Source organism: Miscanthus floridulus, chromosome 8 (assembly GCF_019320115.1).
Source record: "Miscanthus floridulus cultivar M001 chromosome 8, ASM1932011v1, whole genome shotgun sequence".
Classification (NCBI taxonomy): domain Eukaryota; kingdom Viridiplantae; phylum Streptophyta; class Magnoliopsida; order Poales; family Poaceae; genus Miscanthus; species Miscanthus floridulus.
The window spans coordinates 22,564,473-22,592,039 of NC_089587.1; the positions used below are offsets into that span (position 1 = coordinate 22,564,473).

At 47.1% G+C, this 27,567-nt stretch overlaps 1 pseudogene; it reads left to right on the forward strand.

Annotated features, from left to right (window-relative positions):
- Positions 1-12,550: 12,550 nt before the first annotated feature.
- On the forward strand, positions 12,551-27,530 carry LOC136468691 (uncharacterized; annotated as a pseudogene).
- The last annotated feature ends 37 nt before the right edge of the window (positions 27,531-27,567 follow it).

Here is a 27,567-nt window from a genome sequence, read left to right on the forward strand (position 1 = left end):
TCATAATATAGATCAAAGTTATCGATCTTGTGTTAAATAACTTGTTTAATACAATATCACTAGTTATTGAATCTTCTAAGATTAGTAAGATTTTCCTGGCTATTCTTGGTTGATTCACCAGTTATGTTATCATTAATGTTCCATTAATCATAACAAATCATCTGATTGAGATAGAGATAGATCGGCATCATATCATCATAATTGGTTGTCTTCTAGTCTGGTCACACTTTGAATCTCATAATTGAAGGCTTAGTTCTGCTAGATCAGATGTTTTACCTCTATTCCAATCAAGCATAGTATGCATTCAAAAACATGTTTTTGATCTTGGATGAACTCACTAGTTAATGAGATCTAATCTAATGACACCACCATAGCTGCATCGATCCGGTTAAACCTCACTAGTAAGACTTTAGATTAGAGATTATTGATTACTAGTTTTGTTTGTGATTGAGATATATACTATGTTTCTTTGCTATGCATGAATCGGCTATTTTAGCCGATTCGCCTGTGCCTTCACATATAACATGTTTTTTCATGAACCTGTCAATATATAGACGGTTTTATGGATTCTTTGGCTTTAGTTTGTTATCATTATCATAGTTGTATCGATCCGTTCGAACCTCACTGTTGATGGTAACAAATTAGATTCAGAGCATTTATAGGTTCGTTTGTACTAGACAGTTGATTTGTTCGCATGTTATATCTTTCCTCATTAAACTTATCGGCTCAATGCTTTACACTGGTTATATCCATCTAGCCGATGATGTTACTTATATCTGGGTGCATTGTACTTGTTATCATAAATCAATCATGACCCACGAACATCACAGTCCTTAACAGTCGATTTCTCCTCGTATCGGCTATTTAGTCGATTCTCCTGTTTGGTTGCTCTCGAAGCAGCACACTTGAAACTGTCTGGGCAAAACCAGCATGTTCCGCCCTAAACTACTGATAAAACTTCCTCTCCTTGTCAATTGCAGGTCAAATTGACTGGCACACCTTTCAAGATTTCTAGGATCGACTAGTCCTGTTGTGAAGCACTACTATAGATTTAGACATCACTGCCAGCCTCATCACTGTCGAATTCATGAGAACCGGCAGTGATGTATGCTTCCGAGCTTGAAAACAAGAAAATAATTGAGTCTAGACTAAAACCGATATTGAAGGACCACATCACTACCGGTTGTTAATACAAACCGATAGTGATGTCTATTCACTATCGTTTGAATTATCAAACTGGCACTGATGATACTTTCGGACCCGAAAATTTTATCTATCATAGTTAACTCTGCACGCCTCCTAACTCCCTCCCAACTCCCAAGCCAGATGATAGACTATCTCCTCCTCCCCAGATCTCCCCATGCCTCCACACCACACCCGCCTCCACTCTGTCAAATCCCTTGCCAAAGAGGGGCTTCTTCCTCCACCTATCCTCGAGGAGCGGCGCTAAGCCCCCATGCCTGCTCCCGCTCTTCCCCATCACCTCCGTGGTGGCGCTGTTCGAGTGAAGATGGAAGACGCTCAGCCATCTCCGTCGGAGGTGCTCAAGCATGCGGTGCGGACCCATGGAGGCCGCGACAGTGATGTACGGGCATGAGGCCACCCCAGCGCGGTGACGTGCTGCCATGGGGAGGATAGATCTGACCTCCACGCCACCGGGTCTGGCCTCCACACCGCTACTGGAGTTGGAGGGAGAGGAGCGCCATCGTAGGGAGGCCGGATCCGGCCTCCACGCCACTGCCGGAGTTGAAGGAGGAGGAGCGCCGTCATGGGGAGAGGGCCACCGCCGCCGCTCGCCTGTGCCGCCCATGTTGCCCACGCCGCTAGATCCGGCCTCCTCGCCCACATCGCCTAAGGGAGAGAGGGAGGGGAGAGGGCCATCGCGCCAAAGGGGAGGAGGGGCGCGCCCACCGAAGGAGGAGGAGGCAGTCGCGCGTGCCCGCCGGAGAAGGAGGAGCCCGTCGGAGATGAGTTTTTTTTTTGTTGAACCCTGCTGTGTTGGGATGAGTTTTTCTGATGTGTTGAATTCATCCTTCATCTGTGATGTATGAATATTTTTCTTGGATGAAATGCTTGATGTAGTGGCGGCAGTAGCTAGTGAGCATGGTGGCGGCAGCGGCGGTAACGAGCATGCTCCAGCCAGCATGCTTGTTGGATTGCTTTTTTTGTTTTTCTAAACCTTATCACTACTAGGTGAAGCACCGGTAGCAGTAGCCAGCGAGCATCACTGCTGACATGCCACTGCTGGTTCAAAATCTGGCCATGAAGGCAGATTTTGAACCGGCAGTGATGTCGATAACTGGGGTAGTGAAGCCAAGTAAGATCTATGGGTTGATCTCACTCAGATCATTCTGGCTTGTTGTGTGTCAGGCGCATCGCCACATTTTTGCATCAACAATTTCCATTTACTGGATACGGCAATTCAAGAAAGGTTATAACTTATCATTTCATGTGACTTTTTTATTTCAAACTTTATGAAACTTTTCCAAAGTTCACTATAGATGCATGTTGATGTAATGTACATGAAATAAGCATGTTTTAACATTACTCATGCATAATCTTAACAAGGGTCCACATGTAAGCAATGGTGTATTGTCCAAATTTAAGTTGGGCTCATTTTCATAGATTTGACCTTAACACCTTCATAACCATTTCAGAGATAATTACTACAAGAAGATGGAGCATTAGTGATAAAATGATGTGGCGAAATTTATCTTTGCCACTAATGCTCATACTATTTGTGACAAACCTAGTTTTCCTCACTATTATGTTGGTTATTAGTGACAAAGTATTAATTCGCCACAAAAAACATCTTTAGTGGCAAATCAAGTGGCGAAACATTATGTTGCCACTATTTAACATGATATCTGTGGCAAAAGAATATTTACCCCACTGATATGACATTTATTAGTGGCAAAATAAATTATCGTCGTAGGACACACAATTAGTGAGAAAATATTAAGGCTAAATTTAAATTTGCCACTACTTGCCATACTATCTATGAAAAGAACTAGCTTTCATCACTCTTATGTTGGTTATTAGTGACAAAATATTAATTCGCCACAGAAAGCATCTTGAGTGGCAAATCGAGTGGTGAAACAATGTTTTGCCACTATTTAACAAGATACTTGTGGCAAAAAATATTTACCTCACTAATATGACATTTATTAGTGCAAAAAATATCACCACAGGGACACACAATTAGTGAGAAAAATATTATGGTAAATCATAGTTACGACTTGCTAGCTTAATTAAAATAGGGCCCATGCATCAGCTCCTTATTATTAATACATGTATCCAATCTAATTCATTAAACACAGCGTAACATATAGAAGCTATTTAAGATGGTTCCACGTGTTAGTCAAGTCTATCTTTTTCTTCTTCGATTCTTATAAACACACAATACACGGGCACCATGTTGTCAGACATGTGAGCTCCTTCCTATTCACCTCAATGCGCTAGAACGTCCTGCACCACTCCAGATCCATCACCAGCATGCTGCACCTTCGCTCCGCCATACTGCCACTGGCAATGCCCCGATTCCTAGCCTCCTGTGCGCCAGACTTGATTTAGTAGTGACATCTTCTTCATCAGTAAAAATGACAGATAACCGTCATCCGTAAAACCACATTGGCCATGTATGTACATCTAACTTATATAAATTGTGGTGGATCTTATCATGTAAAAGAGTGCAAATGAAAGCAAAGCTAAAAGCAGGACTATTTTTATTGCTTTTTGCTACAAAAGAAGTTAGAAATATAGGTTGTTTCTATATAACTATAGGTTTTTCATTAGTTTGCAGAATATGGAGTAATAAGACAGTTAATGAATGAAGCAATTGAACGACTAAATTAACCAATTGGTCGCATGACTAAAATAACCATTAATTTAACGAACAGAAAATAGTACCTGCTCACTTCTGCTCGAATCTGACAAAAAGACAGCGAATGTATATGCACTAGCAAGGCTTGTTTTCCTTCACTGCCCGACCACAGCAAGCCTGCTACCTGTGCTCGCCTCACTGGGTTAGACCTCCACTGTCACCACCGATGCGCAGCCTCATAGCCTCGTGGATCACGGCGTTGATGGTTCATGTCGGATGGGCAGGCGTCTGTTTGTCAATTCACGGCGGCGGCATCACCGCGAGTCCGGGATGGATAGATATACAGCCTGTTCGGCTAGGGCTTATATGACCGTATACGATCATGGGTTATAAGCTGGAACAGTATTTTTCTCTCACACCAAACCAGCCAGCAGTAAATAATCCATGATCGTTTACGACGAAACGAACAGGCTGATAGGCAAATCACATTGGAGAATATGGGCTACAGGGACACGAATACATGCTTGGCCCACATGCCCAAATAACGATTCTTAAGGACAAGATGAATACATGAGTGAGTTATTCGTAAAAAATCAGCTAAAACAAAACTAATAATGGTTTGAAGGTTGGTATTTGGCTTGATCTTTATGAATAGACAATTATGGTATTCTATATTATTTTTTATAAATATTTAATATATGATTTAAATAATTATTTATTTATGACTTTTATATATATTAATCAAGTACGTTTCTAATATGGTTCGAATTAGAACCATCCATTTGTATTCATATTCAAGAACATTCGAAATCGTATTTTGTAGGCACTGTCAGGGTCGATGCTAATGGGGCCTGGCAAATGCTTAGCATACACGCACACTCATCCAAATGAGTTGCCACACTAGAATATATTCAGGAAAATAGGAGCAAGTACATCGATGACTACCACGGGGTGTCAGGTTCCATCACAAGAAACCTAAACAGATGAGCTACACTCAGTTCACATGTATTGAATATCTTTGACGGACCCCTCTATGTATAATTCCAGTCTTCGGCCCATGATAATGGGTGTGTTTGGATCCTTGGCCGTATCTTGCCTCGCCTACTTGATAAGGAATTGTAAGAGAGCCAAAGGTTTGGTTGAGTGGCGAGTTGCATGGAAGCCTGTACTGGCAAGCAAAATCTTTCCCAGAGCCCGAGAGCGCATTCGGCTTGCATGGCTGGGTGAGTTTCTTGGATTCCATATAGGTGAGGCGAGGCAAGTTTCCCTGAGAAACCAAATGCGCCTAAATGTTTATGGTTTTTGGCTCTGTTATAACACTATGAGGAACTCATGAACCTTTAGTATACTCTAGCCAACTTTTGCAGTCTGGGTCGATGGAGGTCTGTGCCTTCCATGAATATATTTTTATTTGTTGTATTGGATATTATTGTTATATTAGTTCTACGGCATTGAAAGAACATTGTTTTTAGAATATACCGTTGGAAGATTTCAAGTGACACATCTTATTTGAAGAGGTTAGAAGCCGAATGGTATTCATTACCTAAAATAATTAGCTTTTTCAATAAACACATATATGAAAATAATTAACATTGGCCACTAAATATTATAATTTCTACCTGTAGAAATATTATGGCCTTTTTTTGCACCGAGCGCACCTTTTCTGTCGGGTTCATAAACCCGGGGTCCCTCGGGGACCGGCTTCCATGCCAAGGCTCGGCCCAGAAGAACTGCATTTTCTTCTTTTGGACCGGCCCAAGAGTCTAAACTCAACAGACCGGAGCACTCGCTTCAGGCCCAGGCCGCCTTCGGCCCATCTCTCCGACCGGAGCACTAGCTCAGGCTCAGGCTAGCTCCGAACGGCCTCTCCGATCGGAGCGCTAGCGTCAGGCCCCGACCGCCTCCGCACGGCCTCCACTCGGAAAGCCTAACCCGAGGACCGCCTCTGACTCTAACCCCGTGTCTCTGACCAGGATTCATAGAAAAACACTGCCATCACTATTCTCCAACTAGCGCGCCAGAACCGACTGGGGACCATCCGACCGGGGACGCCCGCTCGGAAAGAACCGGAAGGCGTGCGGAGAAAGGCAAGGCATGGCTCACAAGTCAACACCACTGTACCAGGGACCATACCCTACACGAAGCAGTGCTCTGCAGCCACCCTGACACAAAGTATTGTAGGGGCCGCTAGAAACACCCATATGGTAAGCCCCCTCCGTGTGTCTCTGGACACCGATTGCGGTATGGGCTCTAGGATTTGCCATACCGGGTAAACATAGCACAACTCCTCATATGCCACTAGGCATCTAGAAGTATTTTGCAGGTACCGGCGTCATCCTTCCTGAAGAAGATAGCTCAACCTTCCGTACACATCTGACATCCTACAGCGACATCGACAGTATTGGGAGGCTTCAACCATTATCCAGTTTTCATTACCGTATGCAGCAAGGCTTAGAAATATATGTACTCTCTCCCTCTCACCTATAAAAAGCCATCCCCTTCATCTATAAAAGGGGATGCGCTCCCTCCAACCAGAGGAGATCGACTTCTTCAAGCCCAGACTCACTAGATCGACATCAACACTCCCAACCATAGGACCGCCAAGTTCTGACCGCGACCCTTCCGGTCGGAGCCGACCAAACCTCTTGTACACCCCCTTCTTCCTCCTTCTCGTTTGTACCCCCACTACAGACTTTGAGCACCGGGGCTCAGGAATAAAGTCACCAACCGACCCTGACTGGACGTAAGGCACGTTGCTTGAACCAGTATAAATCATGTGTCATTGAGTGCTAGGCCACCTCCGATCACAACGTACAGCAAAACTACAAATATTTACTAGTTGGTCATTTTCTACACTGACAGTTGGCGCCGTCCATGGGGAAGACGTTGTATGTTCAACACTCTTGGTCATCGGATGGCCCATTTTTCCACCACCCCCACCGTGGCAGGCTCGAATGATACGATTCGTTTCGGCTCGCTGGAGTTCCCCGCAGTCTCGCCTGCCGAGATGCGGGTTCCACCCATCTTCGAGCCATTCCAGGCCTTCCGCTTTGGGAGCCTGGACTTCATCGCCAACCGGCTCGGTGTACTTCACCTCTGCGAGGAGGCTCACGACCCGGCACCCGTCGGAGGGACGTCCTCCATCAACTCCAGCACGCGCGACTTCAACAGCGTGGCATCTGCGCTTCATTCTGAGCAAACTCTCTACTCAAACCCCGCTGTGAGTAATATACATGTTGTTATTTACTTACTGCGCTCTATCTTCCCCCAAATACCTGGTGGTTTACCGTTGTCCCCATCGCAGCCGCCATATGGCCGGTTCCCCTATGGCCTTGCGTCTTCCGCGAACACACACGCCTGGGGACTCCAAAAGGTCCTGGGCACCGCACCCTCTCATGTCTGAGTTCATGGGGATGGCGAGCTATGCTCCCACCTATTTCCTCGACATCATGGATGATGACATCGGGAGTGATGGCTCTAGCATTGGCGACATGTGGCGCCTAGCCACCGTCAGTCCCGGGAGTACACTGTGGTGGACGCCCCAGAACGGCCGCTAGGGGTAACGGAGTCCTTCTAGACCCACGCCCCTACCTGGGTCCTCACGCAGGAGACCCCCGAGCTCACACATGAGCACTGGGAGGATCTACGACGACAGTGGCCGCATCAGCAACCAACTGCACCAACGCGCTCGGTGCACCACACTGCTGCCCCGTGTGCATAGACCAGCAAGCAGTGCTCTGGGGTCGTGCCTGTCCACCCTAGCGCAGCGCCCCCAGTTCGGGGGACCAATCCCCTGTAGTTCGCTCAGGCTAGTTAGAACGTTGCCGCCATGGTAATGCTCCTACGTGACCTGCCTGAGCCTAACGACCCTTGCGGACGGGCAATCCATCATAACCTCTGAGCACTGTTGGAGACCGCCGCTGTTCAATAGGCGGAGTACTCCGTATCATGACTCATGACCTCGCACCCCGTCTGAGGAACAAGGACGCAGCGGATAGGGCACCACACCCTGTCATCACCTCAACCACCGATTATGGCACAAGGAGCCGCAACCACTCCTCATCTTGACTTGACGACTGCCCCATACCGATCGCTTATCTACGCGTGGCTCGGGCCGAACCAAGACGCATGTAGTGTCGGTCGGAGTCCCAGCCCTGATAGCCTAGAACCATGGACCTTTGTCCAACACCCCCAGCAAGCGCCTTTTCTACCATGCTTCAATGGGGGGCGCGACAAAGGCAAGGCCAAGCGCTAGGATCAAGACGAAGGCCCCTCCACACAGAGGGGAAAGAAGAACAGAAAGGATCACCGCCGACCGACCAATTCTGCATTGGCCGCCATGGTAGATTACGTGGGCACTCAACCCCAGCAAAACCCTCTGGGCCACTTCAACAAACTCATGGATGGTCCATGCCCCAACCACAACTATCCCGTCAACCATATCTACAAGGACTGCCAGCTCCTCAGGCGCCTGCTGAGGTAGGCCGGCAGGCCAAAGGAGGAAGAAGACGGGGAAGCACCGACTGAAGGACAACGACGACGACGCCCCCTCCGTGGACCTTGGAACAACTATGTCTTTTCTTCTTTTCTTAAGTTTCAGTCTTACCTTACTTAGCAAACGCTCCTACAAGAGCACCCCGACCCGAACACTATTCGGCTCGGAGCGCTCGGGGGCTCTACTACCCCTTTGTTGTTTTTTACATTAAGTACTCTTTTGCTTTTGTATAAAGAAACTCCTTCCTACCTAAGTAAAAGGGTAGTTCGTTCCTTTGTTTTACCTTACGTAACTTTGCTTTAGAACATTCTGACTGATCGCACCCCGCCTTTTCCTACGGCTATGACCGGCCGAGCCTCGTGGGCCACGCCCTAGGCTTGTAAAGTTGTAGCCCACGGAACAAACGGGTAGGTATGAGAGAGAAAGAAATTTAAAACAAAATTATGCCAAGGGAGAACTAAGGAACAAAAGGGAACAAGCTTCCCCGAACGGAGCAACTCCATTACAAAAGCAAAAAACCGATTGCAGTCATTAAAACACACCACGAACGTCTTACACAGGGGCTCCCCCATGAACTTAAAACTTTTTATGATTACTATCTACTTCCACTAAACTACTATTATTTTTGCAAGCTACTGGGCCGGCCCGGTGACATCCGACGATGGTGCAACCAATGAAGGCTCGAGCTGATCACTTCCCGACGGCACAGCATCTGGCTCGGCCAAGACCAGGGCGACATTCCCCTCCGACCTAGGCTCTTTGCCATCCGAAAGCTCTACAGCATCCTCTCCACGCGTGCTTTTGGCCAGGTCTTTGTGGCGGACATCCATCACCCACTCGGCGGAGACTTGATCTACCACCGACCGTGCGTACAGCAGCAAGCGCTCCCTGATCGACTGGATGTCCGCCATGCTCATACCTTCAGCGTATCCGCTACATATGGTGGTGAAGTCTAGGTGCGGATGGTGCGTCCCCACCGCGGTCAGCACCCCCGACGCTCCATAGAACAGTCCGGATCTGATGAGATCCTGGACCTCCCCCGGGACCTCTGCCAGCTGGACAACGGGCGTGCTGGTGCTCGGCGTCGACCCAAAGATCTCCGAGACGACGTGCTAGGCAACGTTGCGGATCTAGTCGAGATCCCCCTCAAGAGCACGACGCTCCTCACGGGACTTGGCCAGCTCCTCCGTACATCGACCAAGCATCGCCTTGGTCGTCTCCAGGTCCTGCTCCAGCACCTCCAATTTTTCGCCCAGCTCTACGAGAAGAGCAACGAGCTCAGAAACAGGCTGAGGGAAAAGCCAACACAACAAAAAACAAAAAGGGGACATACCGATGTGAGAAGCCTCAAGGGTGGAGATATCCTCCGCTTGCCGAGCCACCTGCTCGTGTAGCTGGGCCACCATGCTCACGCAGCTGGGCACTCGCGTCCTCCATCTCCATCACCCTGACCCCAAGAGCATGCGCATCTCTCGATCCGCCTCCGACCTGGGCCCTCAGCTCCACCTCCAGGGCCTTCTCTGCCGACTCTAGGGCGGCGCACTCTGGATCAAGGGCCACCAAAGCCTCCTGAAGTGCCACCTCGGTGTTCGCTAGGGACGCCCACAACTCCACCTCAGTCTCCGCCTAGCAGGGCCCTTGCCGCCTCAAGCCCTTGGCTCGGCCTACAGTCGCCTGCTCCTCCGCACGCTGCCCCTCCGCCCTATGTCCGCGGCCACCTCGACCGCCCAGGTCCCTAGGACTCGCGGCAAGCGGACTCCGCCCTGACGCTCGAGCTCAGCCATCCAGGCGTACTCTAACCAGAGGAAGTGGGACTTGAGGGACGACGTCTTCCTTATCTCCTATGAAAGGTAAGCACGCTAAAAACAACCGATAAGGGATTCAGGGGTAAAAGTCAAGTACTAGAAACTCACCTCCGCCACGAGCTGCATATCACCCTCAACCAACTGCCGGGCGAACAAAGCCCGCTTCCGGGCGCTTTCAAGCTGCGCGATCAGCTTGGTGAGTTCTGATACCACGATGTGCCCTTGCCCTCCAAAGATGTCTAGAGCTGACGCTCCCAAGAGTCCCGAAGGATGAACCGCGCGCTCGCTGGATGCTCAGAGTAGGGCCACTCTAGGTCACCCTCTGGCACCTCACCGGAGGGCCCAGTCTCCAATCATGCCACCACCAAGTCCCGTGGTGACACCACTGGCCCGCCAGAGGTCCTAGCCACCAACTGGACCACCGCCAGGCTCCGCGATAGAACCAACGGCTCCACCGTGACATCACCGGTGGGTTGTTACAACGACATCAATGGCTCCGCCGGGACATCCACCTCATCATCAGACAGGATCTCCACCACCTCATCGACCTGGGCCGCTGCCGAGCGTCTCGGCCCTAGCCCGGCCATGTCCTCCCTTAGCACCTTCGGCTTAGATAGCAAGGGCAAGCCGCGCGACCCTCTACCCGGCAAGGTAGGAAGCTCGGTTTCCCTTGCCTCTGCTGCGAGAGTCACCTCCGATGCCACTGCCGCCATCAGCACCGGTATCGCCGCTAACACCGACGCCACAGCCATCGCCTCCTCGACAGCTGAGCCAGAGGGCACCATCCCTAGAACGGAAGGTCTTGCTGCCACGACACGCTGCAGAATGGGCTTCCAAGTCTCCTGCATGGCAGTCGGGGCAATACTCATCCCCGGCATCCCCAAGCCACTGATAGAAGGTATGGGTCAGTCACACTCCAACAAAAAGCTCAGCCAGCAAAAAACCAAAAGAAAATAGAGAAAGACATACCAGGTGGCGAGCGGCACAACTCTGAAGGCCGACCCTGACCTCGATGCGCTCACAGGACGAGGACCGCTCCCAAACTATGACCTGTGCCCCCTCACTTTGGACGAGGTTAGGGCCCACCCAACCTGCTCCTGCCAGCCTACGGATCGCCACGACCTTTGGCTCAGAGCTCCCCGACCGGAGCAGCGGCTAGGGCGTCCCCCGACTAGGAGTCATGCGTCGATCGGGCACGTTCTACCCTCGGACCACTCGGACTGTTCAGACCACATTCATGGTAGGCGGGGCCTCTCCGGCCACAAGTTCGGCATCGGCACCGTCCCGCCGCCGCACATTCGCCGGCTACTCCTCGCACCGCCCGGCTCGTCCAGCCACGTCCGCCACAGGCAATGGTGAGCTGGCAACACTGCTGAGGGGCGTGGTGGACCGCATCCGCTTTGTCGCTCGCTCGCCAACGGCGTCTGCGCTAGTCGCACGCTTCTTCGACGTAGGAACCTCCACAAGCCACGCGACCTCCGGCTCCCCACTAGCAGACGTCGCCGTGGGGTCGTGACGCACCACTGAGGTCACGATGACCTCCCGACTCTCCTCCTTGTCAGAGAAGACCATGTCATCTAGATCCATAGGATCATCCGATGCGAGTTCTGACTCGACGTCGCTCCTACGTTCCCTAGCCTTCACACGCCGAGCGACCTCCTTCTTCTTCTCTTCTTTCCGCTGAACCTCCTTGGTTCTCTTCTTCTTCCGGGCATCTATCGCCTCCTTCTAGGTGGCCTGCCATGCCCGACCCGTTGGCCCCTTGGGAAGGTGCGGTCGAGACTTGTACCTCCCAAGCCCCTATGGAACGAATGAACCGAAATAAAAAAGAAGAGGGGTAGAGGAAAAAGCACAAGCAAAGTGAGGGAGCATACCAGTGAGGGCACGATCGAGGCATTAGACGGTATGGGTTTTCCCACCACCGTCTCTTTAGGCCTTAGCTGCAGCACTCAGCCGATGTGACTCCAGATCTCATCGTCCGATAGCTCCTCCGGTGATGCGCGGTCTAGGTCTGACTGGCCGTCATACTTCCACATCGGGTGCGTCCTCTCCGCCAACGGCGTGACCCGGCGGCGGTAAAGGGTGTGGAACACCCGCACCCCATTGAGGCCATCCCTTATGAGCTTTCGGAGCTCCTCCTCGATGACCTCCACCTTGTGCCTCTCCATGTGGGCATAGCCCCACGACCAACTCTTCTGCTTCACCGGCCTCACGCTGGTAAACGCTAGAAACGGCACCCCCACTGGATTCCTAATGTAGAACCACTCCCCATGCCATCCCTAGTTGGAATCACATGGGGAGTACGTGGGATACGAGCCTCCTGCATGTGGCTTCCTCTGCAGGGCAAAGCCTCCGACCGGAGCGATCTCGGCCGAACTCCAGTCCGCCATCGCTCTCCCTGGAGAAGAAGAGCCAGAAGAGGTCCACATGTGGCTCCATCCTGAGGAAAGCCTCACAGATGGTGACAAAGCCAGCGATGTGCAGCACCCCCGTCGGATTGAGGTGCTACAGTTCCAGACCCCATTCGTTGAGGAGCCCACGCAGGAACCAACGCGCGGGGTATCCAAACCTGCACCCATGGAAGGTAAGGAAAGACACCACCTCATTGGGACGAGGTTGCGGGAACTCCTCCTCCTTCCCGGGGACCCTCCAGTGCGCCACCTCCCATGGCGGTAGGAACCCCTTCGCGGCGAATGCCTCTAGCACCGATGCCCTCATGGTGGACGACCTCTAGTCCGACATCTCGGTGAGTTCTCCTCTTCTCCCTCGCTCTCTCCCCCTTCCTTTCCTAGAAACCTCCACATCTCTCAAGAACACTCTCGATGAGGAGGAAAAAGAAAGGCAGCGGTGGCAGACGATGAATAGGCAAAAGAACGAGGCAAACACCCTCTCTCTTCTCCTACTTAAAGGAAAGGGAGCAGCGGTTAGGAAAGGGCATGCCGATTAGGAAGGCAAAGCGGCGGGGCGAGAAACTCTCTCTCTCTCTCTCTCTTTCCATTTAATGCAGATGGGACACCCCCTGATCGACGAGACATGCCCAGCGTGACGAAATGGCTCCTAATCAGACGAGACACGACCGGGACATGGCCCACCACTACCGCACGACCAGCCACTACCGCACGTCGAGCACAAAAACCGAAGCATCACCACATGCGGATGGCTCCCCGTCTCCCCAGGCATGACCTAGGGAGATCCAACAATGAAATCTCCACCAGGAGAAATCAGCCGGCCTCCTGAATTGATTGATTCACTCAAGATAAGCACCTAAGGTACAGGTCCCGGTCGGACATTTCTGAACTGGAGCTATCTGAACCCCATCTCTTAGGTCACCAAGGTGAGCATGTGTTCATAAAATACAAAACTATTCACACAAGGGCTAACCCACGACCAACAAGCATAGGTACCGGTCGGACGTTTCTGACTAAAGCTCTTCGAACCCCGTCATTCTAGTCATGCAGGCGCCACCACACGAAATCTCTGCCAAGAGACAACTAGACCTCCCTGAGTCGATCGAGTCACCCAGGATAGATCAACCGGCCTCCTGAGTCAATCGATTCACTTAGGACAAGCACCTGAGATACAGGAAGGAAGCAAAGGGACACCCCATGCGGGCCATGCTAACTCCATCTCGAATGATGAGCATGGGTCCTGGTCGGACATTTCTGACTGAAGCTCTCTGAACCCCGTCTCTCAGGTCATCAAGGTAAGCATGTGTTCATTAAATACAAAACTATTCACATGAGAGCTAACCCACGATTGACAAGCGCATGTCTTGGATGGGTGTTTTCGATTGGAGCTCTTCGAACCCTATCACTCCAGTCTTCAAGGTAAAACACCATCAAAGCCCCTCTATTTCATTACAAATCAATCATACATCCATACACGCATTCATCTCATATGCCTAAACCCCCGGATAGTTAGGGCATGAACCGCCCGGGGGCTCGAGAACTAAGCATCGCACGTGCAGCGAAATGCACCAAAACGCTCCGTGTTGCGCCACGAAGCGGTGGCTTGCCTCATTCGACATGAGCAACCAAATAGAGCCAGGGGAGCAAATTGTAGATGAGCATCGTGCGGCCTTCGCCCGGTCTGGCAAACCGGGTTATCTCAACCTTCTCGTTCAATCCTGAACCTCTCAAGCCCATAGAATCTCCATCGAGGGGAGGCCGTCAGGCCACCCGGGTCGGTCTATGGAATGACCTAGGCATCTGCCGGGCTACAGGTAAAGGAGTAGTGGAATGCCACAAGAGGGCTATGCCGACCCCGTCACGAACGACGGACCCAGATTCCACTCGATCACACCTGTTAGCGAGCTCACCGAGCTAGTCTTTGAGCCCGAGCGATCAGGACAGGCGATGAAACTCAGCCCCTCCGGTTGTGAGGAACCAGATGGGGTAGCGCAAAAACGACTCACAGCCCCCACGAAGGCCTGACAAGGCTCAAGGGTTTAAATTCCATGGGACCACGACTCTGAATTCACGTCTACAGGATAGGCGACATCCGGCTATGGCTTGGGACCACGACTCCTTAACTCGCATCTACGGGATAGGCGACATCCGGCTACGGCTTGGGACCATGACTCCTTAACTCGCGTCGACGGGATCAGTGACATCTGGCTACGGCTCCTAGGACTGCGACTCCTTAACTCACGTAATGGCTTCAGATGGCTTCACTAACTAAAACTAACTCTTTCGATCCACGGCGAGCACCGACGCCTGGGTCTACTCGCGACTCCACCTTACCCGATCCCACGGCACGCACCGATGCCAAAGATTGAACTCTGTTGCATCTGAAACTAAGTTATTTCCATTCATGACGCGCACCGACGCCAGGGCTTGTTTCAAAACTAAAAACTTCCTCGTTCGATCCCCGGCGCGCACCGACGCCGGGATCATTAAGTTCTGTCTCAATCCAATCCCCGCGCTTAAAAACAGCTCGGCTGCACAACGACGCCATGGTTAAACAAAATTCTGTCTCAAACTAAAAAACATGCATAAACGCCTGCTAAGACAACACCCCCAACCGGTTCAGCCTGAACCACCTGGGGCTAGGGGGCTACACCCGCGGGTGCGCTCGCGCGCACCACCGGTAACACAAAAATCCCCTAGACGATTCTATCTGAATCACCCGAGGGCTCAGGGGCTCCTATCGGGTTCATAAACCTGGGGTCCCTCGGGGACTGGCTTCCACACCAAGGCTCGGCCCAGAAGAATGGCCTTTTCTTCTTTTGGACCGGACCAAGAATCTGAACTCAATAGACCGGAGCACTCGCTTCAGGCCTAGGCCACCTTCAACCCATCTCTATGATCGGAGCACTAGCTTAGGCTCAGGCCAGCTCTGAACGGCCCCTCGGATCAGAGCACTAGCGTCAGGACCCGACTGCCTCCGCACGGCCTCCACTCGGAAAGCCTGACCCGAGGACCGCCTCTGACTCCGACCCCATGTCTCTGACTGGGATTCATAGAAAAACACCACCATCACTATTCTCCAACTGGCACGCCAGAACTGATTGGGGACCATCCGACCGGGGACGCCCACTCAGAAAGAACCGAAAGGCGTGTGGAGAAAGGCAAGGCATGGCTCACAAGTCAATACCACTGTACCAGGGACCATACCCTACACTGAAGCAGTGCTCTGACAGCCACCCAGACACAAAGTATTGTAGGGGCCTGCTAGAAACACCCATATGGTAAGCCCCCTCCATGTGTCTCTGGACACCGATTGCGGTATGGGCTCCAGGATTTGCCATACTAGGGTAAACATAGCACAGCTCCTCACATGCCACTAGGCATCCAGAAGTATTCCATAGGTACCTGGCGTCATCCTTCCTGAAGAAGATAGCTCGACCTTCCGTACACATCTGACATCCTACAGCGACATCGATAGTATTGGGAGGCTTCAACCATTATCTAAGTTTTCATCACCGTAGGCAGCAAGACTTAGAAATATCTTGTACTCTCTCCCTCTCACCTATAAAAAGCCATCCCCTTCATCTATAAAAGGGGATGCACTCCCTCCAACCAGAGGAGATCAACTTCTTCAAGCCCAGACTCACTAGATCGACATCAACACTCCCAACCATAGGACCGCCAAGTTCCGACCGCGACCCTTCCGGTCGGAGCCGACCGAACCTCTTGTACACCCTCTTCTTCCTCCTTCTCGTTTGTACCCCCACTACAGACTTTGAGCACCTGGGCTCTAGAATAAAGTCATCGACCGACCCCGACTGGACATAGGGCACGTTGCCTGAACCAGTATAAATCCTGTGTCATTGAGTGTTAGGCCACCTCCGATCACAACATACAGCAAAACTACAAATATTTACTAGTTGGTCACTTTCTGCACCAACATTTTCCCTCCTTGTAATTGGTGAAAATTGTTCCCTCCAAATATCCATTCACCAATGACGCTACTTTCCCTCCAATTACTTAGTGAATTTTTTTTCACTCCCGCCATATTGCATCGGATGTCAACATATATATACAGCAATAAGGAGTCCTTTTCATCTACGAAGAAATAAGCCAAGCCTTTCCATGAGAGGAGAAATAGGCAACCGTAAAGTCCGCAAGGTGAGTACTAGTATTTTCTATCTTTTTTTTCCTCTAACCCTCCGCCATCTAGCAACTAATAGTAGCCTCCCATGATTACTCCTTGGTCAAAGCAGCCACAAAGGCCGTGCTTCACCATCCTCATGGCTGAACGCCTCTGTGGCGCATCTCCATGCTGCTGAGATCACCTGCCCCAAATTTTTGATCCATGCTGCTGCACATCCTATCATCCTTCCTAATCCACACTGTCGCCGCCACTGTCGCCCCCATCTTCGCGGCGCTTTCCTCACACCCTAACCATCCGTGAAGATGCGATGCCTCCGACTCTGCACCGACACCACGGCCTTCGATTTGTCAAGATGCATTGCATCCATGCTGTCCTCGACATCAACCCTTGCATATTGTTGCGCTAGGGCATCCATGCCTTCTGCCCACTCCAGCATTCATGTTTATCAAATAGTTTTTTTAGATTATTTCTTTTGGCAAAATCTTCATTGATTCTATTGCTATTTCACAGGGAACATGGCTCCACAGGCAGCTCGACGGACTGTTGATGAAATTGATAGAGAATTTGATGAGTTGGCCTCTGTTTTATCTGATCTAAGGGAGCAGCTGATCACCTCTAGTATATATAAGATTCTTACATTCAGTTCCATTAAATATTTTCTCTGCATAAAAAAATCTATTGTATTGTAGCATGTTACATAAGAGAAAACTAGGAAAGTAGCATTTTCTACAGCCATGTTTATAGTCCAATGTTTCAGTTATGCTTAGGAAACTTTCATGATCCTATCAGGAACTCAGTATCTTAATATTGATAGTAATTCCATTAATCTCCACCAATTGCACCATAAGCTAACCAAAGCATGTTAGTTCTCATACAATTGAATGCGCCATGACTTGTTCATACGTATGAACTGGAGCAACTATGAACACTTGTGGCTTGTATTCTTGTTGGTATAAAAAAAATCCTGCCTTTATAGAATGGTTTATTCCTACAGGGGAAAGAACAAGCAAGTTACGTCCACGTGCCTCTCGAGCTGACAATACAGGTGATCATTTGGATTCAGATGTGGCCATGGACGAAAACATTCAAATAAATTCTGCAGCACACAACACTGTAGGTGGTTTGCTAATCTGGAAATCTTTCTGTACACTACTGTTCATTTCACTAAATTACCTAGAATCTCTTTTAGTAAATTAGCTAGGCTCTGTTATACTATCTGAAATTTGTTTATGTACACTTCAGAGTACAAATATGAAATATTACATTTAGTTATTGTTGTTTTCCCCCAATATTAACTAGACCCTGCTAAGAAGAGTGGTAGAAAAGTTACAATGAATGATCAACTTCGCAAGATAAGAGCAAAAGGAAAGCATATTGATATAAAGTTCCCTAAAGAATTTGCAAAAGTGTGTGGAGAACATGCTAGTTTATTTAAAAGTGAGATCACAGTTCTTGTAAGAACTATACCACTCCAAGTGAAGAAGTGGAGGGACATGGATAAGTTTCATGCTGGTACTACTTCAGCTATTTGCAGAAAACTAAAGGTGACCTACTTTTTATATGAAATAAATATATTTGGCATGCATAGGTTATAATTGCATTCAGTGGCTGCTTACTATATCATATCTTTGTTGTACAGCAAAAGTTTCCTGAGCTTTCCGAACAAGATAAAGATTGTGCCATGAGACAAGTAGAGAGTTAGTACAATAATCGGCGTTACCGTCTGCTTCAAGCTTACCGAAACAACAAGCCAAGGCCACAACATGTCTCACCAGAAGGTTGGCAATGGTTGATAAAGAATTTGTGGATGGATGATGATTTTCAGGTACATACAACTCATATCCTAAATTACAGTGTGGCAAATTATTAATGCAATATCTATGTAATTTGTGAACTAGAAAAGGAGCAACCAAAACTCTATCAACAGAGGAAAGCAAGAGATGGGTTCCAAAGTAGGAACTAGATCAATTGCTCAAATTGCTTATGATCTAGTGAGTAAAATTTTTTTACCTCCTACACATTGTTCTGAATTAGTGAATATATGCTTTTTTATTCCAATGTAGTGATGATGAGGACATCACTCCTTTGGATGTACCCGCTGATCCTCCAACCGTCATGCAAGGTCCAATGACTCGGGCTTGAATGCGTCAACTCAATTTAGAGGTGGGCTCGTTCTTAAGCGATCCTTTTCATACTTTTGAGAATAGACTACTACCTAATGATGTTATCTTGCTTAGGAACATTGGAGAGGGTCATGAGAGACTTAGAGGATGTGGTGGAGGTGATGATGACCAGCAAGGACATCCAACAGAAACCAAAGGCCCGATCCAACATGATTTCGAGTCTGTCTCGGCCTCTAGGACCAGTCTGCCTTAAACTGGTCACCCAGGATGCATCCGGACTCTGTTTTCGACGATCCACATATGGTTGGAAAGCTAATTTGATAAGGAAGTTAATCCAAGTTGTCTCACCTCAAAATCCCTTCAGAATTAATAGAAATCGTCGAAACAAGTTAGCATCCAGAATCTGTCAGGGTGCTGTGACACCGTCTTTTGGTCTGTTGGACCGTGTATCGTGTTTGGGCCCATTAGGGGGCGCGTCCAGGGTAGGCAATGACCCTAAGACCTTTATAATCATACGCCGCTGCCGCTATTAGATTTTGGGTTTTACTTAGATTAATCTGTCAAGAACAGTTTCGCCGTTCATCGGTTTGTGAGACCCCAACTTCATGAGATTAATCATTCATCTGCAATTTGGTTGCTTTCTTTCTTATTCTTGCTTGTGTTCTTCGTTGCGCAGGCAGGGATTAGCCTTCTTGGCGAGGTCAACCAGATCCATATCTTGGTTGATAACTAGAGGAGTTGTGGTGCTAAGATTGTAGGGTTTAATCTTTTGATCTGAAGCCGGATCGGTGTGTCATTCTCCGTCACAATGATAGTTACCTCTACCTGATGGAAGATTGGGATCCCCGTTCCCATTAAGTGGTAATCAGAGCTAAGGTATACCATCAGGTTCACATTTATTCTCTAGTTTTGAGTGTTTCGCATTTGTCCCATAGTCCAGTGCCATACTTTTATTTCCTATCCTAGAACCTTTCATGCCATAGCCTTTGCATATTTCAGTTTTAGAGTCCATCGTGTTGAGTTTGTGTCTGGGTCAAGGTCTTGTTGCTGGTTAGGTCATGTTAGAGTCCAGTTTGTGTGTTTTCCCCCATCGTTTCCATCAAATCTTTGCTGCTGTGACCAATTTTGCGCATATTGTTCCCGTTTTGTTCTCTAATTCAGAGCCAATTCTTAAAACTGGTCTAGTTTTCGTATACGAACTCCGATTTCGACGTTCCATATATCAAAATTGATCAAAAAAAATTTGGATCCGTCCATCCCTTGCTTTGTCAGGGTTGGAAAATTTTAAATTGGTCAAAAACTGGTCACAAGATCCTCTTTTTGTGGTCACAAGCTTTTTATCGATTTTGAGCACGTCTTCTAAAATTTCCATAGGTCACGTCTTTCATTTTTTTAAGCTCATATTTTCTGTGGTTACTTCTTTTGTGCTCCTAAGTGAAGGAAAAATATCAAAAAATAAAAAGAAAAAGTCAAAATTTCCCAAAAAAACAACGACAGCCCAAAAAAATAGAAAAAAGAGAGGGGCAAAAGAGGAACAATATCTAGAGGAGCACATAGAGAAGACCAAAGTGAGTTGTGTTAGCGTGTGCTGTCTGGTTCCTTGTTTGTGTTACTGTTTCCATCCACCATACTTGTTTTTCACACACCTGTCACCTTGCTATCCACCATACTTGTTTGTCACACACCTGGTACTTGGAACATTTTAGACCAGCAACGAGAACAAGTACTTTGGACTATAATTCAGTATTACTTTTTGTTACTGACTTGTGTGCCAGATATACATATTATTCTTTGTCTGCCTTCCAAGCTCCATAAACTCTTTAGATTAGTACAAAAAAGGGCCTTGCAATCTTGGTACCACAGCCTCACAGGTATCACGAACCAGCCCCCGGTTGTACCGTCCACTGCTTGCGTTGGTAAGAACTTTGTAAGAGCTTGGTAAGACGCTTCCACTTGCTGTGAAAAGTGACACCACTGCAACCATGTAGTCATTTGGTACAGATAACTTTCACCGTTTGTTCCTATTTTTGTGTTTATAATGGCAGGAGGTGATCAGACTGGAGATAACAATCCTAAGGGTTTCAACGAGTGTGTCAGCCAAGAGCAACTGCAAGCTATTATAGAGGATGCCCAAAAAAGGATGAATGAGGCCATCAGGAAGGCCGTCACTGACGCACTCATTGAACTCAACATTGGCAACAATATGGAGAGATTGGACAAACGAATTTCCACGCTAACCGACAAGGTTACTGAGTTGGAAACCTTGGTGGCGATCAACAACAATGACGTCTCCAGCAGCAACAATGATGGTCTCTTCTCAAAAGACATGGTGCATGATGCCGCTGGGAACATAGATCGAGCAGCCTTTCGACAAGCAAGATTACGACGACATCTTCACCGCAACACGACAGGTATGGGTGGCGTCCACCACCATCAAGGTAATAATAACCGTGTGCCTGATGATCCTTATGCTAAGATTAAGTTCACAATACCATCTTTTTCGGGTCATTATGATGCTGAGGGATATCTTGATTGGGAGATGATAGTAGAACAAAAGTTTAGTGCCCACCTCGTGCCTGAGCATCATAGAGTTCGACAAGCTTCTAGTGAGTTTAAGGATTTTGCCATTATTTGGTGGAATGGGCTAGTTGCACAGGATGCTTTACCTAGTTCGTGGGAAGAACTTAAGGTAGCTATGCGTGATCGCTTTGTACCTCCTTCTTATCATAGAGACTTGCGTAAGAAATTGATGCATTTAAAACAAGGAGATAAATCTATACAGGATTACTATGGTGAGCTCCAAAAGGGATTGATGCTTTGTAGTGTTGTCGAGGGGAACGAAGATTCCATTTGTTGTTTTTATTCGGGTTTGAGGCGTGAGATTCAGGACATTGTTGATTATAAAGAATTTAACACTGTCAACCAGTTGTTTCAGTTTGCTATGCTTGTAGAAAAGGAATTGCAGGGGCGTGAACAGCAGAGCAAGAGCAAGGTCAGCACCACTTACATGCCACGATCGGCACCATCTTCGGGGCTGACCAAGCCAACCACTTTTCGGCCACCACCACCAGCAGCGAGCAAACGACCAACAGCCTCTAGAGTTTTCGCTACACCTAAGGCACCTCCCGCATGACCTTCAGATTCAGGTAAAAATTCTTTGCAGGTGCCTACCAAGAGTGCCTCATCCGTTGCATCGATGGGACACACTTCGGGCATTTAGTGCCACCGCTGCTATGGCATTGGCCATGTGCAGAAGGACTGCCTAAGTTAGTGGGCATATATTGCTACAGAAGATGGTTACATCAGCACCTCCGACATTGACGATGAAGAAGACCAAGATGTAGATGAGGAGGACGGCGAAGTCCTTCGTGATGAGGCAACGGCGGCCTATAGGAGCATCATTGTATAGCGGGTGCTTAGCTCACAAGTACAGCAACCTGAGAAGCTACAATGCCATAACTTGTTCTAGATTTTCTTCATTATTAACAACCGTCGAGCACGTGTCATTATTGATGGAGGTAGCTACAATAATTTGGTGAGTTCTGATTTGGTCAAGAAGCTTGGCTTGACCACACGGCTACACCCACGTCCATACCATATTCAGTGGCTAAATGATTCTAGAAAAGCAAAGGTAACACAAACTTACAGAGTTTCATTTTCCATTGGTTCTTATGCTGATTCTGTTGATTGTGATATGGTACCTATGCAAGCCGGTTCACTCTTATTGGGTTGTCCTTGGGAACATGATAATGATGCTACACACCATGGTAGAAGTAATAAATATACTTTTGTGCATAAAGGAAAGAAAATTACTTGGTACCTTTGACCCCTGCTCAAATTATACAAGCTGATAGAGAACGCGCTGCTAGTTTGAATGATGTTCAATCTAAAAATCAGCAAGTTGCTAATTCTATTCTCCCACCTAAAAAGGATAAGTCTACATCTAATTCTAAGGCCGAGGGGATTAAATTGAAGGGTGGTGTTATGCTTGCAACAAAATATGACTTTGCTGAAATTTCTGATGATGATATTTGCTATGCTTTGGTATGCAAACGAGCTATGTTTTCGCTTAATGATATTGTTAGCTCAGCGCCTCCTGTTGTCACTAACCTTTTGCAGGAGTATGAGGACATTTTTCCAGCTAAGATACCCTCGGGGCTGCCACCTATGAGAGGAATAGAACATTAAATCGATTTGATTCCTGGAGCAACCTTGCCCGACCGTGCTGCCTATCGAACCAATCCTGAGGAGACTAAGGAAATTCAGTGGCAAGTCCAAGACCTTTTGGACCATAGGTATGTACGTGAAAGCCTTAGTCCTTGTGATGTTCCTGTACTTTTGGTTCCTAAAAAGATGGAACTTGGCGTATGTGTGTTGATTGTAGAGCCATCAATAATATTACTATTCGATATCGTCATCCTATTCCTAGGCTAGACGACATGCTTGATGAGTTGTGTGGTTCTATAATTTTCACTAAGATTGGCTTGCGAAGTGGCTACCACCAAATTAGAATGAAACTTGGAGATGAATGGAAAACTGCCTTTTAAAACCAAATTCGGGTTGTATGAGTGGTTAGTAATGCCTTTTGGTTTGACAAATGCACCTAGCACTTTCATGCGCTTAATGAATGAGGTTTTAAGAGTTTTTATTGGTCGTTTTGTGGTAGTTTACTTTGATGATATATTGATTTATAGCAAGTCTTTTGATGAACATATGGATCACTTACGTATTGTTTTTAATGCTTTACGTGATACACGTTTATTTGGTAACCTTGAGAAGTGCATCTTTTGCATGGATCGAGTTTCTTTTCTTGGCTATGTTGTCAGCTCCATAGGGAATTGAGGTGGATGAGATGAAAATTGAAGCCATAAAGAGCTGGCCGGTTCTCCAAACCATTACACAGGTGAGGAGTTTTCTTGGTCTTGTAGGATTCTACCGCCGCTTCGTCAAAGATTTCAGCACCTTTGCTGCCCCGTTGCATGAGTTGATGAAGAAAGGGGTGGTGTTTCATTGGGGAAAGGCACATCAGGAGTCCTTTGACACTTTGAAGGACAAGCTCACACACGCACCATTGCTACAACTTCCAAATTTTGGTAAGACTTTTGAGCTAGAATGTGATGCTAGTGGAGTTGGCATTGGGGGCGTTTTGATGCAAGATGGTAAACCCATTGCTTACTTTAGTGAAAAATCGCATGGTCCTATTCTGAATTATTCCACGTATGATAAGGAATTGTATGCCCTTGTCCGTTCTTTAGAGACGTGGCGTCATTATTTGTGGCCTAAAGAATTTGTTATTCACTCTGATCATGAATCACTTAAGTATCTTCGCTCTCAACATAATCTGAATCGTAGGCATGCTAAATGGATTAAATTTATTGAATCTTTTCCTTATATTATCAAACACAAGAAAGAGAAGGATAATGTGATTGTTGATGCTTTGTCTAGACGATATACATTGCTGTCCCAACTTGATTGTCGGATTTTTGGACTTGAATCAGTAAAAGAACAATATGCGCTTGATCCTAATTTTAAGGATAGTGTTGCTAAATTGTAGAGAGGGACGTACATGGAATAAGTTTATGATCAATGATGGGTTTTTATTTAGAGCTAACCGCCTACTGCATTCTAGTTGGCTCTATTCGTCTTTTGTTGTTGCAGGAGGCACATGGAGGCGGATTGATGGGACATTTTGGAGCTAAGAAGATAGAGGAGGTGATGTCCACACATTTCTTTTGGTCTAGGATGAGGCGAGATGTAGAATGGTACTTGGCTCGATGCACCACATGTCAAAAAGCTAAGTCGCGGTTGAACCCACATGATTTGTATATGCCTCTTCCTATTCCTTCTACTCCTTGGGCCGATATATCTATGGATTTTGTGTTGGGTTTGCCAAGGACTAAGAGGGGGAGGGATAGTATTTTTGTGGTGGTTGATCGTTTTTCTAAGATGGCACATTTTATTCCTTGTCATAAGAGTGACGATGCTTGTTCATATTGCTGACATTTTCTTTCAAGAAATCGTTCGCTTGCATGGTACGCCTTCTACTATTGTTTCAGATCGCTGATGTAAAATTCTTGAGTCATTTTTGGCTGCACTTTGTGGAATAAATTAGGGGACCAAGCTACTGTTTTCTACAACATGTCATCCCCAAACTGATGGGCAAACTGAGGTGGTGAATCGAACATTGTCCACCATGTTGAGAGCAATTTTAAAGCACAATTTGAAGATGTGGGAAGAGTGTTTGCTGCATGTGGAGTTTGCATATAACAGGGCGGAACATTCCTACCACCAAGGTAAGTTCCTTTTCAGGTAGTGTATGGTTTTAACCCTCACGCTTCCTATTGATCTTTTGCCTTTACCTACCACTGAGAGAACACATAGTGATGCTAGAGAGCGTGCTGAATTCATTCGTAAGTTGCACGAAACAACTAAAGCAAATATTGAAAGAATGAATGAAAAGTATAGAATTGCTGGTAGTAAAGGTAGAAAAGAAATTAAACTTGAATCGGGTGATTTGGTTTGGTTATATTTGAGAAAAGATAGATTTCTTGAGCTGCGTAAGTCTAAATTAATGCCAAGAGTAGCTGGTCCTTATAATATAATTGAGAAAATAAATGATAATGCCTACAAACTTAAGTTGCCACCCGAGTTCGGGGTTAGTCCCACCTTTAACATTGCAGATCTGACAGCCTTATTTGGGAGAAGAAGATGAGCTTGAGTAGAGGACGACTCAAATTCAAGAGGGGGGGGATGATGAGGACATCACTCCTTAGGATGTACCCGCTGATCCTCCAACCGTCATGCAAGGTCCAATGACCCGGGCTCAAATGCGTCAACTCAATTTAGAGATGAGCTCGTTCTTAAGCGATCATTTTCATACTTTTGAGAATAGACTACTACCTAATGATGTTATCTTGCTTAGGAACATTGGAGAGGGTCATGAGAGACTTAGAGGACGTGGTGGAGGCGATGATGACTAGCAAGGACGTCCAACAGAAACCGAAGGCCCGATCCAACATGATTTCGAGACTATCTCGGCCTCCAGAACCAGTCTGTCTTAAACTGGTCACCTAGGACGCATCCGGACTCCGTTTTCGACAATCCACATATAGTTGGAAAGATAATTTGATAAGGAAGCTAATCCAAGTGGTCTCACATCAAAAGCCCTTTAGAATCAACGGGAATCGTTGAAACACATCAGCATACAGAATCTGTCAGGGTGCTGCGACACCGTCTTTTGGTCCGTTGGACCGTGTATCATGTTTGGACCCATTAGGGGGTGCATCTAGGGTAGACGACGACCCTAAGACCTTTATAATCATATGCCACCGCCGCTATTAGGTTTTGGATTTTGCTTAGATTAATCTGTCAAGAACAGTTTCACCGTTTATCGGTTTGTGAGACCCCAACTTCATGAGATTATCATTCATCTCAATTTGGTTGCTTTCTTTCTTGTTCTTGCTTGTGTTCTTCGTTGTGCAGGTAGGAATTAGCCTTCTTGGCGAGGTCAACCGGATCTATGTCTCTGTTGATAACCAGAGGAGTTGTGGTGCTAAGATTGCAGGGTTCGATCTTTCGATCTGAAGCCGGATCAGTGTGTCATTCTCCGCCACAACGATAGTTACCTCTACCTGCGGAAGATTGGGATCCCCGTTCCCATTAAGCGAGACCCAAAAACTGGTGAATGGCCTACTGCTATACAAGTTTGGAGGGATACATACCAAAAGGCTAATGGGACATGGTCTATTCCAACGGGTGAAGAAATAATGGTATGAACATGTTACTTCCCCTTGTGATGGCATCTTTAGGTTTCACATTTATGTCACCTTTTGAATTAGGATTAGGTGGAAATGGTGTGCTTTTGTATGAAAAAAATATCATAGTAGAATTTTGTATCACTCTTTCATGTTATTATGTCTGCAACATAGTTTCTGATGTATTGTTCATTTAATGAATTGAAAATTCTAGCCACTATGATATGTTTGCAATATATGACATGGTACAGCTCTAACCATGAACAATTTTGTTTTATTAAGTTGTTTGTAAATTTCATATATTATTTAATCTATCTGTAAATTTTATTTATTAGATGACATGTCTACATAATTTTTTTTGAACAGCAGCTACTAAGAACATGTGCATGTTACACTATCCTGGAGGCGAATTTGTGCTCAGTACTTACTATTCATTAGATGAACGCTTTTTCCTGACTGTATAGTATATGTGTTCTTAATTAGTTTGTTGTTTCATGCTTTGCAGACCAAACTACATGAAGTTACTGGGACACATCAAGAAAAGATTTCTTTTGCACCCGTGCCAATAGTGGAGCACTTCGCACTAGTTTTTGGTCGAAAGCTAAACCATTCACGTGGTGTTGGCATTCGTGCTGTAAACCGAGTAGCAGAGGCAAAGGATCAGATTGCAGGCACAAATCGAGGCTTCTAAACAGCGTGAAGCTACAGCTCGAACATGTCCAGATGCTGAGGCTACTTGAGCAACGAGCACAAGCTTTGGAAGGCCAGGTCTCGACGGTGGTCGAAACAAATGTACAGTTACAAGCAGAGCAGCAATTCCAAAGTGACTGAGCTTAGTTCTTTGCGTCAAACAAAGAGTGGAGAAGTTGCGCGTCTAGTGAGAGAGCAACTTGATCAACAAATGGCGGATTTCTTTGCGCGCATTCATTCTGGTGCTTCGCAGTCTCCACCATAGAGTTTAATACCCATAGTTGAATAAATTATTTGAGATTTGAAAGTAGTGTGTGAGTTA